Source organism: Rhinopithecus bieti, unplaced genomic scaffold (genome assembly GCF_001698545.2).
Source record: "Rhinopithecus bieti isolate Rb0 unplaced genomic scaffold, ASM169854v2 scaffold_13262, whole genome shotgun sequence".
In the NCBI taxonomy this organism is placed as follows: Eukaryota; Metazoa; Chordata; class Mammalia; order Primates; family Cercopithecidae; genus Rhinopithecus; species Rhinopithecus bieti.
The window spans coordinates 421,978-440,718 of record NW_016808004.1 but is presented as its reverse complement, the minus strand read 5'-3'; the positions used below and the strand labels follow the sequence as shown (position 1 = coordinate 440,718).

The following is an 18,741-nucleotide window of genomic DNA, read 5'->3' as shown; positions in this document are numbered from 1 at the left end:
CCACCCTTTCTATGCCTCTCCCTCTATGTTGATCACGTGACTGGGCACCCTCTTCATGAAACTCTTGGCTCTGCAGAAAAAAGAAGCCCTGATGTATAGCATATGCCAATTTCTATGGTGTAAATACTTCTGCCCTGGTGTTCTCAAACTACCAATAGTTTAACAACTGGATCACAAACTTCCTAAAAATGTAACGACCAGCTATTGTGAGCTGGCAGTGGCCACTCTAGTATACCTCTGTGAGTCATCTTCTCCTTGTGGAACTGGTCACCACTGACCACTTCACAGGACACTGGGCCTATTCCTCATTGACAAAATGGAAGCTTCCATAAAATACCAACGTGGACACCCACTGGTCAGCACCCACTGGAAATGGGAAGTTCTGGGAGGAAAATGTAGCTCTGTCTGGAACCTAGTACTCCAGTGTACTTATCAGAGAAATAAGTTAGAAGGTGTGAGAGAGGCTATATGTGTTTGTTTGAGGTGTTTATAGTTGTTGTTGTTGTTGTTTACGACAAGATCTCAGTCTGTTGCCCAGGCTGGAATGCAGTGCCATCATCTTGGCTCACTGCAACCTCTGTCTCCTGGGTTTAAGCAATCCTCCTACCTCAGCCTCCTAAGTAGCTGGGACCACAGGCACACGCCCCTACACCTGGCTAATTTTATTTAAAAAAATTTTTTTTTTTTTTTAAATAGAGACAGGCTTCACCATGTTGCCCTGGCTGGTCTTAAACTTCTATACTCAAGCGATCGACCCACCAAAGTGTTGGGATTACAAGTATGAGCCACTGTGTCTGCCATGAGTTCTTAAACTTAGGAGAGATGCTCACCTTCCTACGATGTGCTGTGTGGTGTGGACAGAAGACTGACTTAGATGACCTCTGGGGATTATTAAGTCCCATTTTGGAAAACTGATCATTCTATGAAGTCTTCTGATGGATTAAGAGATGAGAGGTCCTCTGTTTGCAACATGGTATCCCAGTCCGCTTCCCACCTCTATCTCTGAGTTCATTTGGTCTTCCTCATAATCCTCTTTCTCCTCCACAAGAGGTCCAATTACCCCAGCTATGGCTGAAAACATCAGTACTTAGGAGATCAAAACTCACCTGGTCCCACCTCCCAGGACATTTTCCACAGATTTCCCCTCCTCCCCTTCCCATTGAGAATCTTGAGGGACTGAGGTGTGCATATCCATCAATCGGTTAATGGGGACAGAGTCTAGAGGGCACTGAGTTCTGACACAGTGAGAGCGCTGAGAGCAGGAAGGAGGGGATGAGTTCCAATTCCGTTTATTCAGGTGATGCGCTATTCCACTGTGGGCTCTGGCGGGAGCCTGGTGAGCCAGCTGCAAACCTCTAAGGGGAAATCAACCAGAAATGTCAGTCAGGCAGTGGAGCGGGGCCAGAAAAATCAGTGCTGAATTTCAGACATCAGGAGGGCAAGAGAGGGGATAGGAGGATGAAATGAGAGCATTTGTTTGCAATTCTAATATAACAAATCAGCAGATCACTGGGCAAAGATGCCTAATGAAAATGCGCATTCTGGATGTGGGTGGATGGGGAGAGGAAGGGAGGATGGAAGGTCCAGGCACAGGCCTGTCAAGGAATTCAAAGGTGTGTGTGTCTGCTGCAGGCCTGCTGCAAAGGGGAATGGTGCCAAAAAACAGCTAGCTCTAGGCTGGAATCCCAAATCTACCGCTTACTAGTTGTATGGCCTCAGACTCATTACCTTAGCTTGTTGACCCTCTATTTCCTCCTCTGTAAAACGGAACCCTTGGGAATTCGGATGGGGTAGGGTTTCTGTGAGGATACAATGAGGCAACATAGTTACCTGGATAGTTGAGTGGGTGCCAAGGCAAGGGCACCCACTCGGCTGCGGCAAGGAGAGGGCTTTGAAGATCCCAGAGACAAAAATCAAGATGGTGTGGGGTGTGAGCTGCCGCACACAAGTCTCTCTGTGTCTGCTCCAGATATCACATAGGAGGAGGAGCAGGTGGCAGACTGGGAATATTAACCTACACGTGGAAGGGTGGATGTGATTGGCTAAGCCAGGATGTTCATGAGAACCAGTCTTAAGGGGATGCCTTTTAACACACCTGACAGTGCTGGTTTTCAGTTTCTCCTGCACATCCAGAAAAATGATTTTGCTTGTATGGTCTACTGACGGTGACCAGCAGAGCACTCAGGTGTGGGGAAAGTGGACAGGGTGCATGGTTGCACACCCACAGGTTGGCACAGGTTCACACAAATCCCACACACCCTCCCACACCAACACACGCACACTCCTTAACACAGATGTGCACCAGGCTGCCTGGGGTTACTGGAACTTAGGTACCCTTTACATGTTCATTAGATGACACCTGCCATTCAAGATGCTTAAAGGACAGAACTAGGTCCTCTTTGTCAAGAAAGTAGTTATGTTTAGCCGGGCACAGTGGCTTACATCTGTAATCCCAGCACTTTGGGATGTTGAGGCAGGTGGATCGAGAGTTCGAGATCAGCCTCTCCAACATGGTGAAACCCCATCTCTACTAAGAATACAAAAATTAGCTGGGCATGGTGGCACATGCCTGTAATCCCAGCTACTCTAGAGGCTGAGGGAAGAGAATCGCTTGCACCCAGGAGGAGGAGGTTGCAGTGAGCCGAGATGGTGCCATTGTGCTCTACCCTGGGAGACAAGAGCGGAGACTCCTTCTCAAAAAAAGAAAGAAGTTACTTTCTGATAACAACACCTGAGCCAAAGGGCATCGTTAAAAGGATGAGAAGGTGTCTGGTTTAATTTCCAAATTTGAAGGACAGGAGTAAGTGTGGACTAGAGTTTCCAGACAAAAGACTTTCAGATTCTAGAAGAGTATTCATGAAGGCTGAAATTCAGCAAGATAATGTTCTTAAGTTGGTCTCCAGGTTTTCAATCAGGCTCAGTTTGCAAGCCAGGCATTTGCAGAGAAAGAACAAAGGCAGGGGGATCCCACCCAGTTCACTGAGCTGGGTGTGGCTTTGTTGGCCAGTGTTTTAGCACTGAATGGCAGCGGGGGAGCCAAAGGAATCCATGGCCCTCCTCTGCTCGCTGATGGGATTGGTGTATTATTGTGTTGCTTGGAGTGGAAGTGCACATTTTTTGAAAAGAAGTCATGCCAGAAATGTTTTAATTTGAGAGAAGTACCAATTTAGAAAATGATGGGGAACCCTGGAGATGCCACATGTTGGTCTTTGGAAATTTTCTCTGCTGAATCCTTCAGTAGCAATATTTTCACTTCTGTGTAATAAAGAAAGGATGCAGACGTGAGGTTAATGAAGAGGGAAGTGTCTAAAGGAAGATCGAGTCCAGGGCAATCCAGGGGAACATGGTCACGACCAAGCGCAGTGTCAGCTCATCGTCTTTATTTGTATTGACTGATCACGTGCCAGGAAATGGACAACAGGCCCGGTGGCAGCTGGAATCGACTCTAGAAACATCTGGGAGGAGAAGGCAGAGAGATCACAGTCATGAAACCATCAGTTTCTCGTTTGCACTGAGGAAAGAAAGGCTATACAGAGTATCGGCAGACTTGAGTTCTAGAAAGCAAATTGCCCCGTTGATTCAAACTTCAGGCAGTATGACTGCTCTCTCTGAAGGTTTGGGACTTTGGAACCAGATGGAGAGCAGCCCAGAAGCCAGGAAATCTCCTGCAAAGAGAATGGGGTGCAACAAGGATGGTACTGCTGATTGGATTTGCCTTGACTGTAGGAACACGGCCACATAAAGGAAGGACACAAAAAGGAAGGAAAGCCTCCAAACATCAGCAAAGGAACATCCCTCAGTTGGGCAAAACTTCTTGTACCCCAAGAGAATCTGAGGGAGCTAGGCCCCTGAAGACACCAGGAGTGGGAAAAGCATGGAGAGGTCTGGCTGTCTGCATGATTATACAGTGATCTCAGGCTTCCGTTGGTTGGTCTCCTTCATGATAAAACCAGTAGGATGGAAGCTGGTGCAGCACGGGCTGGGGTAAGCAGAGCCGACACTATTTGTCAGCAACCCATAGGACCCTACTGGTGCCATCCCATCAAACGCCAGCCAGCCTTGGGCACAGCATAGGGGTTTGACCTCTCAGGCCCTGCCAGCCCCAACAACCAATCCCTTGAAGTCTGCTAGATCAGGGCAAGGTAAATCACAGAGACAGGAAAATCAGGGGCCAGAAGGTATTGCTGACGTGGGCAGCTTGGTTCCTTGTTTAATGCCTGACCCTGTGAGCTCAGGGTCAGGCATTAAACAGGCATGGGACTGTTTTTCGTCTTGGTCAGTGTTCCACATCTGGTGCTTAGCCCAGGGTCTGGGCACAGAGCACACTTAAGTGGGGACATTTCCAGAGGGGGACTTCTCTGAGTGATAACATTTGGGAGGACAAAGGTCAGCAAAAGAAAAAAGAAAAAGAACAGAAAGAACCCCATGGAGAAGCAGCAGATTGGAATCTAGAAAGAACACGTAGGTGGTGGGGAAAGTTGCCCGTTCAAGAAAAGTAAGAATCTTGAGGCATTCCCAAGAAAAAAGGGAGTGGAAAGGACATCTGTTAAAACTTCTGAAAGTGGGATGGGGGTTGGGAGATGCCTCATTTCCATCTTTACAGGCTTCTCCTCTTTCTTGTTTCAGTGCTTGCTGACATCAAGCAGTAACTTCATACACAATTTATATACAACCCATAGGCTCATCCCAGCTCCTGGCATCAGGGACCTCTGTAGCCCTGACACAAGAATCCAGGCTGGTGACACTGACTATGTTCCCTTAATCTTCCACTCTTTGTCCCTGACTGATAACTCATTCTCTGCCCTTTGAGATCTGGATTAATCCTTTCTTTATTGTCTCTGGAGTGCCTGGGCGTCCCTGAAGGCATGTGATCATTAAGGACTTGGGGCTCCTCCCAGATAGGGTGAGCACATGGTTCTCCAGCCTCAGAAGATCTACGCCCTTGTCTTGCCCCTGGCTGTGATCAACGGGTGACTTGAGGTCAGGAGTGTCACTCTTGCATGTGATTTTGAGCGTTGGTGGCATGCCACTTCACAAAGCCGTTGGCACTCCTTACCCTGAAGGGCCTCTCCAAAGTGAAGCCCCAGCAGACCTCTGGCCTCATTAAGCTGAGTCTACCTTTGGGATCATCCTTCTCTGATATTCAGTCTTTGCTGGCCTTGGGCAAATCACTCTTTGTGAGACCTTCATTTCCCTGACTGGCAGCCAGGGAATAGGATTATTATTTGACTGCATAGATTTTTAAAATGTGGTACAGTCATGATTTTTAAAAATATAAATATAATATGAAATGTAAAAAGGCATGAAAGAGACTCCAAATGCAGGGTTTAAAAAATAATTCCATTCATTACTACCTAGAAACACTGAGCTTAGTGCAATGAGCACATGGAAATGCTAGGTCCTATAGCCTCAGGATCTATGGGCAATGTCCTGTGCTTCGGATCACAGTGCGCTCCTAGCTAGGGAACATCAGTGGGGATTAAGAGAATTTTGTTGTTATTCTCAATTCAATGCAGTGAGCATTTATGGAGGATATGTTATCCCCCAGGCAGTGTGCTGGACACTGCCAACCAGAAAGAACTCACTATGACCTAAGGAGCTATCAGCCTCCCCTTACTGGTCAATCTTCCAAAATACTAAAAAGGGAAGCATCTTGTCCGAGATCCCATAATAAGTTCGGTGACAAAGGCGAGTTTAAAAATCACCTACCTATAGAATTTACCTTTTGTTGCAATGCAGGTGTGATGCAGTCACATTGGGCGGGAGCTAGCAGGAAGAGACTGAGTTAGGAGACTTCAGTTCTAGCTCTATTTCTGATGGGAACTCACCATGCAAATTTGTGGTTTACCATGCTGTTCCTATATTATATTTGAAGAAGCTGAGTTTTCAACACCCTAAGCCTTGGTTTTTTTTATATGTAAAATGGAAATAATAATACTTACTTTGCATGGATTTTAGCAAATAAAATGTGAGAATAACTATCATATTATTTTGGAAAAATAAGTTCATAGCAGCCTTGACTTTGCTTTTAGAAGCAGATGTTGTCCTGTTCATCAACCTTATTTGCTCCTCATCCCCTTCTCTACCAGGTGCCCAAGCGAAACTTTGTAGATCCCAGCAGAGTTTCTGCAAAGAGAATCAGATGCAATTTTTAAAAACATTTTACTTGTGGGCAAAAATCCCATAACAGCAGCTAGGCCTTGACCCCGTCTGGTTGACTCTTTTCACAAATAAGTGTTTGATAATCACCCTTCGTGGTAAAATATTTGATTTATTCTATGTCAGTTCTTTGGAGGGCCCTTAAAAAAACTGCAAAAGCATTCGCTAGCAGCTTTAGGGAAGGGGAGGAAAGAACAGGAAGAATTATGAACACACACCCTTGGAATCGTTATCATATTAAACCTGTGTTCCTTGAGAGTATGGATTTTCTGATGCAGTTGGATCTCTTGCCTCTGGACAATGAAATTGGTATCCTCTGCCACAGAATAAATTACCTGTCAGGTTCTTTTAAGCAGTTTCAGGATGGTTAGTTTGAAGACAGCAGCCCACGCTGGAGAAGGCAGACAGGGCTGGGTGTGAGGAGAGTGTGCTTTCGAAAGTTGCTGGTTGCATGTCGTAGTGTTATTTGCTGTGTCATGTTGATGGGGTGCGATTTGACAGCTGCATGGGAGAGGTAGCAACCTCAAAGAATTGAGAAGCACCTTCCAGGTGTTTGTCTGTGCAAGGCAGGGGGAAGGTAAACCAAGTCTCCCTTTTTCAACACAGGAATCCTGGCATTCTCCTGCAGGTTGAAGCTCAAAATTTGTTTTTGTTGCCTCACTTGTGGGGAAATGGGAGAACATAATTGACCCTATTATGAAGATAAATTTGTGTTCTATGGCAGTAGGGTACAAGCCCATGCAGACCTCTCTCTCTCTCACACACACACACACGCACACGCACACATGTGTGCACATGTAAAATAAGGTTTTCCAGTAGCCAGAAGCATTTATCCTAATTCCATAAAGCTTTACAAAGTGCCACGCTGCTCATTCACCATTGGGAAATTTTTGAGGTCAGGAACCAGGTGCTTCTCTCTCCAGTCATGCCCTAGTCAGCAGGGCCTAGAGGACCATGGGTACAGAGGAAACTGTGCTAGGGCCTTTAGGGAAAGGGAAAAGAAAGCAGAAATAATTAGGACCACAAACTTTGGTTGGCCACCTGTTGTGTGAACCTCTGAATTCAGGTCTTGCCCCTTGAGTTCAGATCTTGCCCCCTAAACCAGTGATTTGCACATGTTTTGGTTCCAAAAGCTATTTGAGCAGCAGAAAATGCCCCTCCTTGTCCCACAAAGATCCCTAGGAAAATGTGTCACCTAAGGTGACTGGGAAGGGTAGCTATGCATGGATATACACATTTTATGTGTATATGTATATGCGTATGTATATATGCGTATGTGTGTATATGCATGCATGTGTATGTACGGGTATATGTGTGTATATGTATATCCATGTATACCTGTGTGTATACATGTATGTATAATATGAATAACCAAGTAAATTGCTTGTTCATGTATTCTAAAGTGTAGATGGCCACACATTCTGAGAGACCAGTTTGCAGATAGCCAGGAGAATTTTCAGAGTCCCCCGGGGATGGCTTCATTGGCTGGGACGGGCCTCTGTGGTTGCAGAGCCCGAGCAAGGTGGACTTGTTGCACCTGTGGGCCATGTGTCTGAAGCTCCAGCACCTGCCAGCTGCACTGCAAGTGTCAGGGCGGCTGGATCTGGCTGAGACTATTATCTGCTTCTCAATTGCCTCCAGGCCTCAGGAAAAAAATGAGAACTGCAGTTTGTGAGTGATACCAGGGTTGCTGAATGAACCAGGGACTGTTGACATTCTTGCCAATTGTAAAGCACATTATACACGGTAATAATTGCAGGTTAATACTTGCTGCCTGTGATGGAGTTTAAAAGGGACGTGACAGTTCATCTCAATGTGGGTTGAAGAATTAATACATCCACGTGTTTCATATAAACCTGTGAAAGTCCATCGACGACTTTCTGTCTAGCAGTGGGCAGTTGATATAGAATAAATCTTTTTGTTTTGATATGTTGACAATCAACTATAAGGATGATTGAAAAAAAAAAAGCTATTAGACCAAGAACAGAATTGTCAATATTAAGCACATCTAAAACTCCACAGAACTGTAATTTTTAAAAACAGCTATTGGGGTGTTAATAGGTGCAGGGCGTTAGGCTAAGCCAGCCTAATTGCCAGCAAGTGGCAAAAATAGAATACTCCCATAGTCTAATATCAAAGTCCTTGCTTTACCATGACACTACGGGATACTTTTAAATATATGTTAGACTAATACTGAGATTATCCAGTTAGAATGATCATCCTATGTTGATACTCTGTGTGGTTGAGAAGTTAGCCATTCCCTGTTTAACTGGGTAATATGAACAATGGCTTTCTTGCAAATAATAATGTTATGTATCAACCTACCCTATTTTTGCTATGTCATTTTAGACCTGAGCTCATGGGGAATGTCAAATAATAATAAACCGAATTAGTATTTATGGAGCACTTACTACATGCCAGGCCCTACGTCCCATGCTTTATCATGGATTATGTCATCAAAGCAACCCTGTACTGTTATCTACACCTCATAGATGAGGACATTGAAGCTCTAAGTGGTCATGTACTCTAAAGCTGGTATTTTAACCAGAATCTGTGGTCCTAACCACCCTTTAACCCAATTTATAAATGTGCTTCAAACCCACACACATGCTTGTCCACCTGTAAGTCGTGCTGAGGTTTTCCTGCGTAGGGTGTACCAGAGACACACTTCTCAAAAGCTCCATCCTCCCAGAACCACAACCACACACTGGATACAGTTCCTGCCCCTCCTATTGGCTTTCCTTCCTGCCTGGTCTCTACGGAACCCATGGGCGTAATCTTGGCTCAAGTTAATCTCACTTTTCCCTCCTCCCACCTCTTCACCTCTCTTTCTCAGTGGAGACAGTGGTTTCCACTTAATGTGGAGGGAATCACATGGGCTTGTCAGGCTGCCCTGTGCAATCACATGACCCTCCTGCTGCTGACAGTCTGCATTGTGTGTACTCATGTTGCTGTGGTCACCACCTCTGGGTTTTGCTGTATCTTCAGGTGGTGTGTATTTAGTGGTCTGGGGCCAACCTGGGGTGGGAGAAACAAAGGAGAGTTTCACTGAAAATAGGAGAGGCTAAAGAGGCCAATGAGAGCGCAACAAGCTAAGGATCTCTTGGTGCGGAGGGTACAGGGCTGGTGGCTTTTTCTGTTTTTTTTTTTTTTTCCTCAGATGGAGCTCTCCTTCCATTTGTGATCCCGAGCTTCACATAGCCACATGCACAACCCCCTAACTCTCACACATACACCCACACATCACCAGTGATCTCAGTTTCATTTGTAAGGATGTGTGTGTCTATGCACGTGCTTGCAGGCAAACATGCACACACACGTGTGGTCGCATCCCTCCCTGTTAGATTTCTGCCCCTCAGGAGTCAATTTCTTTGGATACTTTAAGGGGTTGCACTTAGGACCATGAGGGGAGGCAGCTGGCACAGGCCTGGACTTTTCAGGGTCTTTCTATGCACCAGGTTCTGACTATTGCACTTCTGATTCTCTTTGAAGAGCAAAGTGGATGCCCTGTATTAGTTGGTGGGGCACCTGAATTGGATTCTCTTCTCCAGGGCATCAATTTGCAGCTGTTTTCATCTGAGGACTCAGGGAACAAAGGAAAAGAAAATCTAAGGATACTCCCTGGGCATGCTCCTTCCCATCCATGTTTTGGGGCTGAGGTCAACATGGTCATGATCCCTGAGCAAGGCGTGGGTATGTGGCGATGGAGCATCTGTAGGGCATTGCAGCAGGGAAGCCCAGTCATATCCAAGTCATACGGCTCCACGTGCTCCTGCAGGGGTGGCATCTGAGCTGGCCAATAGTCCGAGTGTCCTGGAGCCCTGAAGCAGCCTGCATTGAGTGGGGTGTAACTGCTGTGAAGCCACTAACAGGGACTGCATCCCAGCTTGAGGGAGGTGCTGGGGATTTTAATAGGTCATTCCTAGCTTGTGGCAAACATCTTTCAGCTTCTCCTTTCCCCTCTCTCATCACTGACCTTTTCACTATCTCTGTCCTGTGTTGATTGTGGGTTTTCCTTGTCTCTTGGCTCAGCAGCCATCACTGAAATTCAGAGCCCTGATTTTCCATGTAGTAACTTGGAGGAAGGGTATGCAAAGGGACTTTTCTTTGCATTTCTCCAACGATTGGAAATTGAGGGACAGGTCATCTTGCTTTGATTGGGATCTCCCACTGCATTGGTTCCTTCTGCTGTTTCCGTTTGCAGTGAAGGTGCAGGTGGAGGAAGGGAGTTCCTAAGCTGGCTGGCCCTGTCTCATTGCTCATAATCTATGGGGCAAGCCTTCCGCCGCCTGGCTCCAGGATGGCTGGGCGAAGTAATTATCCTGGATAGTGGCGTGGTATTCGTTGCCATGGCCTTACCTCATCACTCCCCATTTTTCACTCTAGCTGCTTAAAATATAAACCAGACCCGTTGTCCCCATAGATGGACTCCCTTCAGAGTGGGACGGAGTGTGCAGCATGTCATATGTCATTTGATTTGCAGCGTGTTTGGGTGATTGCCAGATGAATACAGGAAGAAGGAGAGTGCAGCCTGGAGTGTGCAGGGGGATGTGTGGCTTTCCAGGGACAGAGTCTCCAGGCTGACACCTGACCCAGCAGGTGAGTTTGACAAGTTGCCAGCCTCTGAGGTCTCATATGTGGATTGGAAGAAAACCTAGAAGTCACCCATCATTTTCTGGGAACTTGAGAAGTCCGTGGGGAGCAGGGTGGGGGGTGTCCCTAAGCCAGAAGCCTCTAATTTAGAGAATATTAGCACAATTCTTCTCTCTATCCCAACAATTTGCTGAGAAATTGTTGGAAGCTCCTAGTACCTACTTCTGGCTGGGTGCTGATCCTGGCCTTTGCTTCACAGGGTTTATCCTTGGACCACAAAGCTTAGAGCTTTACAGGGAAAGAGAGAATAGAGGAAGCGGGCACTCCAATGTGTAGGAAGGGGAAGGGAGATGGGCTCAGTGGACGTGCCGTGGATGGTCACACTCACACACTGGCTGCAGCCTGTCTTGAGTCATGTGGGTGGTCAGAGACTCACCAACACAAAGACAAGTGTCGCCGGACACAGGTGGCTCCAGCAAACATCCACAGACAACCCCCCGAACGTCCGGCTGCATCTCTGACTCCTTCCTTTCACTCTCTACTTTCTTCAACACTCCTCATTGTTCTTTCTCACCTCCCCTGTGAGCCTCACCCCTCCTTTGCCCTCTGTTCTCTTTGTAGGAGATTGGGGTGGTCGGAGGATGGTGGTGGTCCTCCAGGCTGCTTGGGAGCCCCCTGGCTGGAGGCCATTTCTGGGTCTGCAGGCTCCATCCACGGGGCTGATTAGAACAGGCTGCAGTCTGAGCAACTGTATTAAGGAGTGGTTGTCATGGAAACAGGCTCTTGATGTTGTCTAGATTCCAGAATCTCTCTCCTCTCCCCACCTCGGTTATTTTCTTTCCTCCCTTGTTTTTTCCCCTGGGGCTATGGGTACATGTTCAGTAGGAGTTTGTGGACCCACAGCTGACACTGAAGACTGCAGATCTCAGCCGGCTCCATGATGCAACCATTCTAAATGAGGATATGGGTCTGTGTGGCCAGGAAGCCCGAGGCAAGTCACACGTACTTCCTGCTCGAGTCCTAGAGATATAGGCTGATGTGTCCAGATGCCAGAAGCACAGACTATGCCCCAACAAGTGTTCTTTATGCGTAAAGAAGGGCTGGGGAGAGTGGAGCAGACTGGGAACTTGTATCTTAGCCCTGTCTCTTCCCAGGGTGGCCCCAGAGCAGAGACCTGGAAAGAGGGTTGAGCCTCTGGACTTGGGTGAAAAATTAGAGTGGAGACTTTGGTAATCACCACTGACAAGGCTAGTGTTTCATCCATACAAGAGACTAATCCTCTAACTCTCTACACCTGTATCCATCAAGGCCATGCCAGCTTATGCAGCTGAAGGTGGTCAGAACAAAGCAGAGCTCACTGTTCCACACTTAGGATAACATAATTCATGGGCTCTGTGCCTTGGTGTCCCCAAATGAGGCAAAACGGGGTTCATGTTCTTTGATCTGACTACATTCATCCCAAGGAAGTTACGTGGCTAAAAAGAGATAGCAGATGGCAAGCTCCTTGGAAAGAAGCAAGTATTATACAAAGAAAAGAAATAGTTGTAGTTGGGAATCTACTTTAAGATAGACTTGAAACAGCATGACTTAAGAAAAGCCACAAACTGATTTGTGTCTTGAGGGAAACTAAACTTCTAAGTTTGAATTTTGCTAAACCTCGGGGAGAGACAGTATAGCATGCACAGAGTGTTTACCTACCTCTCTGCCCTCCTTGCCTCCCATCGTGGGCAGCTGGGACAGGCATGGCAGAGATGCCAACCAAGATGGATAAGGTGAGCTGGGCCCCAGGGACAGCAATGCGGGTACCCTATAGTGGCCAGAAAACCGTGGAACCGGGAGCTGGGTGCACACTGTGGCCAAAAGAGAGGTTGGAAAGCCAGTGCCAGGAGTGCCAAATCTGATGCCAGTGAGGGCACTGGGGATAGAGAAGGAGAGACAAAAGCAAAGTGTCAGAAACTGAGGAAATAGGAACGGAAAGGAAGGATAACCAAAGTCGGGAGGTGTCCCTGGAGTCAGGCAAAGCTGTGCGGTGGTGGGCAGGTCAGCCTGGTTTCAAGGCCCAGCTTGGAGCAGTTTCATAGTAATGGCGCCTAGTAGGTGCTGAACATGCTTTTATTGATGGGCTGACACTGGTTCATCCATCTCTAGGGATTGGGGTCATCAACTTTTCCTTCTGTGAATCCTTAGCCTGGTGTTAGCATGTTGGGCACTTTTGTTTCTAATTTCCCTCCTCTGCCTACTCAACTGAATGGAATGAGGGTATGGAGGGAATTTTCCAATATGGTGATTCTTTCTAGAATCCTGAGAGGTGCCAGATGAGGTTAGGAAGTCAGGGCTGACCTGAGTCCTTTTATCTCCTTGCTCAGGGGGTCTCGGGTATCACAGGTGTCACAGGTCAGGTCTTCTGTTTTGGGCCTCTCCTTCTAAGTGGTAAATTGTGCATCTCTCTAGGTAGGAAATCATAAAAGATAAGATGGTGTCCAGCTGGTTCTTTTCTGAGAACAGAGAGGAAGCTTCATGCACAAGCCAGCTACTCTCTTCCTTTCAGTGGTGTTTGTGCTGTCTCCAAAGGGAAATGGACGCTGAGCACAAGCCTCAGAAAAACACCCTATTTTAGAATAGTTCTGCTGTGGCCCTGGCCACATGTTTTCTCTTGCAGTTGTGTTTCAATGAATGTTTTTTACTTCCAGCCGCCTGTGTTTGGCACTAACGAGCAAGGGTGGCACTGAAGCCTTTGCTGGGTGTATAGGGTAGAAGGCTTCCTGTCCACTTCAGGGACCCCCAAAGCATGTTTTTGGTATCGCTTTGTTACTATGACAAAAGGTGACATCAAACCAGTGGCTGTAGGAACAGGTGACATCACAGAGTTGTCAAAAGCGGTGAGTGATCTCAGAGTCAAAATATTGATTTTCCTCCCAAGTTTTACTCTAGTAAGGGAACATTTATAGAATTTAGGAAATTAAATATAGTTCCTACATTTTCCAACCCAGTCAGGTGCTTTAATCTAGTCATGTTTGTTGCCCCTGTTGCCCATTTGGTGTGGGTGTCAACCAGGACTAGACAGAAACATCATATGTGTAAGAGTCACTGTAATGCACAAGTATAATGAGAAACACTTACAATGGTGGGATGGTAATGCATACAAGAGACATGGTAGCTCCCACAGTATACTGTACTTGTTTGTAGAGATGCTGTGGGAAAAAAATACTAAAAGGGACTCGAAAGCCCTAGGTTTCAGTTTAGGCAATGTCATTTCTAGTGGTGTGTTTTGGAAAGATCCTTTACTTTTGGGGCTTTGTCTATGTGATAAGTGAACCTACTTCAGGGGATGTTGTAAAACTAGATGAGAGAATAAAAGTGAACGCACTATCCAAATGCAAACTGCTTTTAACAATACTGTTTTCTTATGACATGTTCCCACAGCCTCCTTCTTACCCATTTCCTCAGTTTTTCCATCTGTTAAATAGTCCTTCCCCACACCCCATCAACAAGCAGACCTCCTCCCCTTCTCTCCTTCACATTAGTGAAGAAAGAATAATAGATGTGAAAATCTTTGAGTTCCTTGGAACCAAGGAGTGGGATAAATACCCTATATTGATTATGATGATTATATCTGGGACTAGAAAAATATGATTGCCTGGTTGCCAGTAGCAACCAGATGGCAATGCAGGAGTAGGAAGTTGAGCTGTGTTGTGTGGAGAGCTTCCCTGAGCACAGAAACACATTTATTTTCTTCTTTTTCTCAAATCCCCATTCCTGCTCTCTTGGGCTGGCATTCTTGCTTTTGGGAGACTGGTCACTCACAAATGGGATTCGAAAGGAGTTGCAGAGAGGACTAACTAAAAGCTTCTTAGGGAATGACCTGAGTGACTGGTGAGTCTTCTGTCACCAGTTCTTGTCCCCCTTTAGATGTAGAGATGGGATATCCAGCTTCCTGGAGTGAGGAGGGTGGGCTGTAATTGGACCAGGGAAGAGAAGAGACCACTATTGTGGAGAAACACAGAACCCCCATGCAAAGGAAGACAGAGGAGCCATCTAAAAGATGTGGGGAGGGTCACCACGGAGGCTATGGGTAGGGAGTATGCAGAGGCTCTGAGCCTGGTTAAAACCACTTCCACCTAAGCAGAAACCGAGGTCTCAGTCAGGCATCAGTTATGAGAGGCGAGGTCCCATCCTCATCTCAGGTGTGAGCAACCATTTCTCCAAATTCCAGATTCCTCTGTCTTTATGCCAGAGGTCCCAGGCACTGGGCCACAGTCTGTGCTGAACACACATTATCTCACGTACCCTCATTTAACTGATGTCCTTATTTACATAGTCACATGGCCAGGGAGCACCGAGGCCAAGACCAGAGCTCGTGGCTGCCTGGATGCAGGGCCTGTGCTGTCTCTGCCAAGATGCTGATCATGTTCCTAGCAGGTCAGAGCCCTAAATCTTGAGCATGAAGGTTCCCAAAAGTGAGCCCTCTTGCAGGTCAGACGTCTTGCAGTCAGAGGTCTTGGCTTGAATGCTGTGATACTCCTGTGTTCTAAGACATTCAACTTCTAAGGCATTTAACTTCTGAGTCAGGTCTTCCCCTGCCTTCCTCCTTCCCTCTCACAGTGTTGGGGCTATGAGTTTTCTGTTGAGCACATTAACTTGCCTGACAGAGGTCCCCACATGGAGCTGCACATTTCTGGTTGTTGGTTGCCACTAGCTGGCTGAGGAGTGATGAGGAGGGTGTATGTCAGCTTCCTGAGGATGTGTGTGCCTCACCACCCATGACTGGGAGGGGGAGAGGGGAGGTTGGGCAGGGAGATTGTGGACTGTGGTCAGCTGCCCTTCCACCTCTCTGGCAGAAACAAGCTTCTCTGACGTGACTGGAACTTCTGGCCAATGGACAGAATTTGACCAGGATTAGCAAATGTCTATTCAGAATTTGCTCCGTGCGGGGCATGAGGGTAAGCACTTCGCTTATTTAACCACATCTCAGCTTCACATGGAACTTAGGAGATGATGACTCCATTTTATTGCCTCTGTTTTACAGATGGGGAAAGTGGGTTCTAGAAAGGACTGATCATTTACAGGGAGTAAGTGCTGGAGTTGGACTTGAGCCCAGTTTATCTGACTCCCAGTCTACACTCATAACCACGAATCACTTTACAAGTCCCACCTCCTCCCGCTGGCCCACAGCCACTCTTCTGCTCCGCCCAGTGGTATGGCCGAGGCTGCCTGCTCCTGTCCTAGTTTAGGGTTTCTTTAAAGAGACTCCTTGCTTATTCCAGTCCTGACGTGCTCTGCCACCATGTTCACTTTCTTAATCTCATTGCCGCCCAACCATCTTTGCTCAAAAGATTCGATGCCTCCTACCACCTGCAGATGTTTAAACTCCTTTGCCTGAGTTGCTTGGCCCTGAACAATCTAGAAACAGCTTAACTCTGGATTGTTAGCACTCAAGCTATTATTCCTCAAAAGGCATGAAGACTGCAACCTCGGCTCTCCATGTTCTTATAGACACCATCAGGCCTTGCTAGTTGTTCTTTCTGGCTGGAATTTTTCTCTCCTCTTTCTCTATGCCCCAACTGTGCATACCCTAATCCCACTCATCTTGTCAGGCTTAGCTCAACTGCCCCCTCTGTCATTGGCCCTTTCTTGGCTTCCTCAGCTGGACCTAATTCTCCCTCCTCCCTGCTTGCATAGGATTTGATCTGCCTTATGCTACTTAACCATTTCCCTCTTGCACATTGATTTTCTAATTCACTCAGCATTTCCTGAGCTTCTCCTGTGTGCCTCATGCAGTAGTGGGTGCTGGGTGCAGAAGAGGAGTAACGTCCCCGCTGTCAGGGTACTAACTGCATGGAGAGACTTGGTGTCTGTATGTGTCTGATATCCTGTGCCTGATTTTCCTCTGGTATGGTGCCAGGGTAGGCATTCACTCAATATACTGGTTTTGAATGAATGAAGATGCTTGTACTCCCTATTGCTAAACGGAGAGGCAGTAGGAGAAGACAGTGGTAAGTTGGGTTGTGCTGCATAGAAACTCAGGATGTTGGTCTCTTATTACCTTATATGCCACAAATACCCTCTGCATAGAGAGGGGCAAATTGAGACATAGTTCCTCTTCCATATCCTTCTGGGAAGGGATTGTTTGCCCATCTGAGGAAAGCTGTCATCCAGCTGCCCAACCTGCTCCTGGGGACTGGGTTCTCACAGGCATCAGAGGTGTCTTAAGCAAACCTTGTAGGATGATTTCCTGAGGGCTTTTGTGGTTGGTAATAGCCTGGCCTACCATTGCAATGTGACCTAGCAAAGACTGACCATCAAGCCTTGTTCTAAATACCGTGCTGGGTTTATGGAGTCAAGGGATGGTTAAACTCTGGGTATGGAATAATCAGAGATGCACAAAGTCTTCTAGCAACATCCTAGAGCAATAGTCAGCAAACTCCAACCCATGGGCTGGATCTTGTTTGCCACTTGTTTTTATAGCTCACAAGTGAAGAATGATTTTTATGTTTTGAAATGGTTGAAAAAAATCAAAGGAAGAATAATATATCATGGCATGTGAAAATAATATGAAATTCAAGTTCCTGAGTCTGCAAATACAGTTTTGCTAGAACACAGCCATGCTTACCTGTTTATATGTGGTCTGTGCCTGCTTTCATGCTGTGATGGCAAAGTTGAGTTGTTGCATCAGAGACTGCATGGCCCACAAAACTTAAACTATTTCTTATCTGACCCTTTCTGGGAAAAGTTTGCCCACCCTTACGCTAGAGGACAAAGTTCTTCCTATACCCATCCATTTTGGTCAAGAAGGTAGAATTTCCCAGCTGTCCAGTGGGTAGGACCAGTGATTTCTAACCCAGGCACCAAAGGCAGAAGTTAAGGAGCCTGCATATGGACAAAGTGTTGGCCTGGGGCTTGGAGTCCTGAGTTCTGCTGGTTTGGGGCAAGACCTTTTCTCTCTTGGTCTTTCTCATCTTGACAATGAGAAGTTTGGGCTGCATGATCTTGAAGGGGGACATGGTTGTCTAGTCTACATGTCTATTCCACGGAGGGGTCTGCTTTGCGTGAGGACTTTCTGAGCCATCCTTTGAGGCCCTGAGCTGGAGGCAGCCCCCAGCTGACCTGTAGGCAGACATAGGAGTGCTTTTGTCCTCCCCACTCTCCTTCAGGGTCTCAGTCTTTGCACTCCGAAAGCTTTCCAGAAGTACTATCTTTTCCTCACATTGGTCCCTGTTTGGACTCAGTCAAACTTTTTTTTTTTTTTCCCCCTGAAGTGCCTGAGATCTAGGAGAACTGTAATTATGTAATTCTTCCTCGTTATCTTTTCTAATTGTTCTCAGAGCTGTTTCCTAAACTGATTGGAAACAATTGCAGACAGGGAATGGAGTGGGAGGTAGGTGAGGACCTGGCAGCTGGCCAGAGCTTGGCTGTCTGATGGAGGCAACGTCTTGGCAATGGGTGCAAGGGCCGGGACAGAGGGGACCACCAGCGGCCAGGCTGCCCCACACGGTTTCTGTGTCTGAGCAGCAGAGGTAGCAGGAAGGAAACACTCATTGAGGTGTTGGAAGCTTCGGTTTAATCACCCCAAAATAATAAATCTCCCTTCTGCTCTCGGGCCCTAGAGATCCCGCTGTTTTCCCTTTCTCTGCTGACGCTGGTAGAGCTCCCTGGGGATTGCGCCAGGGGCCAACAGGGAGCAAGGTCCTCACCTCCTGGCATCAGATTGTTTGTGCTTTCTTAACAGAACAAAAATTGCAACTCTTGAGCCTTCCATCACCCCCAGAAGGCCAGGAGAGCCAGAGTGGGAGAGCATAGGGACTTCCCACTGATTTGAGCCTGAGTGGGTAGAATGGGGTCCCTCCTATGAGATCTTTGGGAAAGCATCAAAGGTGCTGGCTCTTTGGGCCAGAGCCCCAGGAAAGGGATGCTCCTGGGATGTCCTTGCTGTTAGGAATTTGTCCCCTAGCTGCATGGTTCTCTGGTGGGGGCCGGCAGAAGGCAGCTCAT

The 18,741-nt window shown here is 47.0% G+C and overlaps 1 protein-coding gene across 8 annotated transcripts in view; it reads left to right on the top strand.

Annotated features, from left to right (window-relative positions):
* Positions 1-18,741, top strand: part of PLXNA4 (plexin A4) — a 523,648-nt gene that overhangs the window by 199,399 nt on the left and 305,508 nt on the right. Inside the window, exon 1 of one of the 8 annotated variants that reach the window (XM_017885088.1) lies at positions 10,694-10,758. The exons of the other annotated variants lie outside the window; for them this stretch is intronic. The gene's annotated coding sequence lies outside the window, so the exon portion shown is untranslated. Of the gene's footprint in view, positions 1-10,693; positions 10,759-18,741 lie in introns of those variants that run through there. 8 annotated transcript variants of the gene reach the window in all.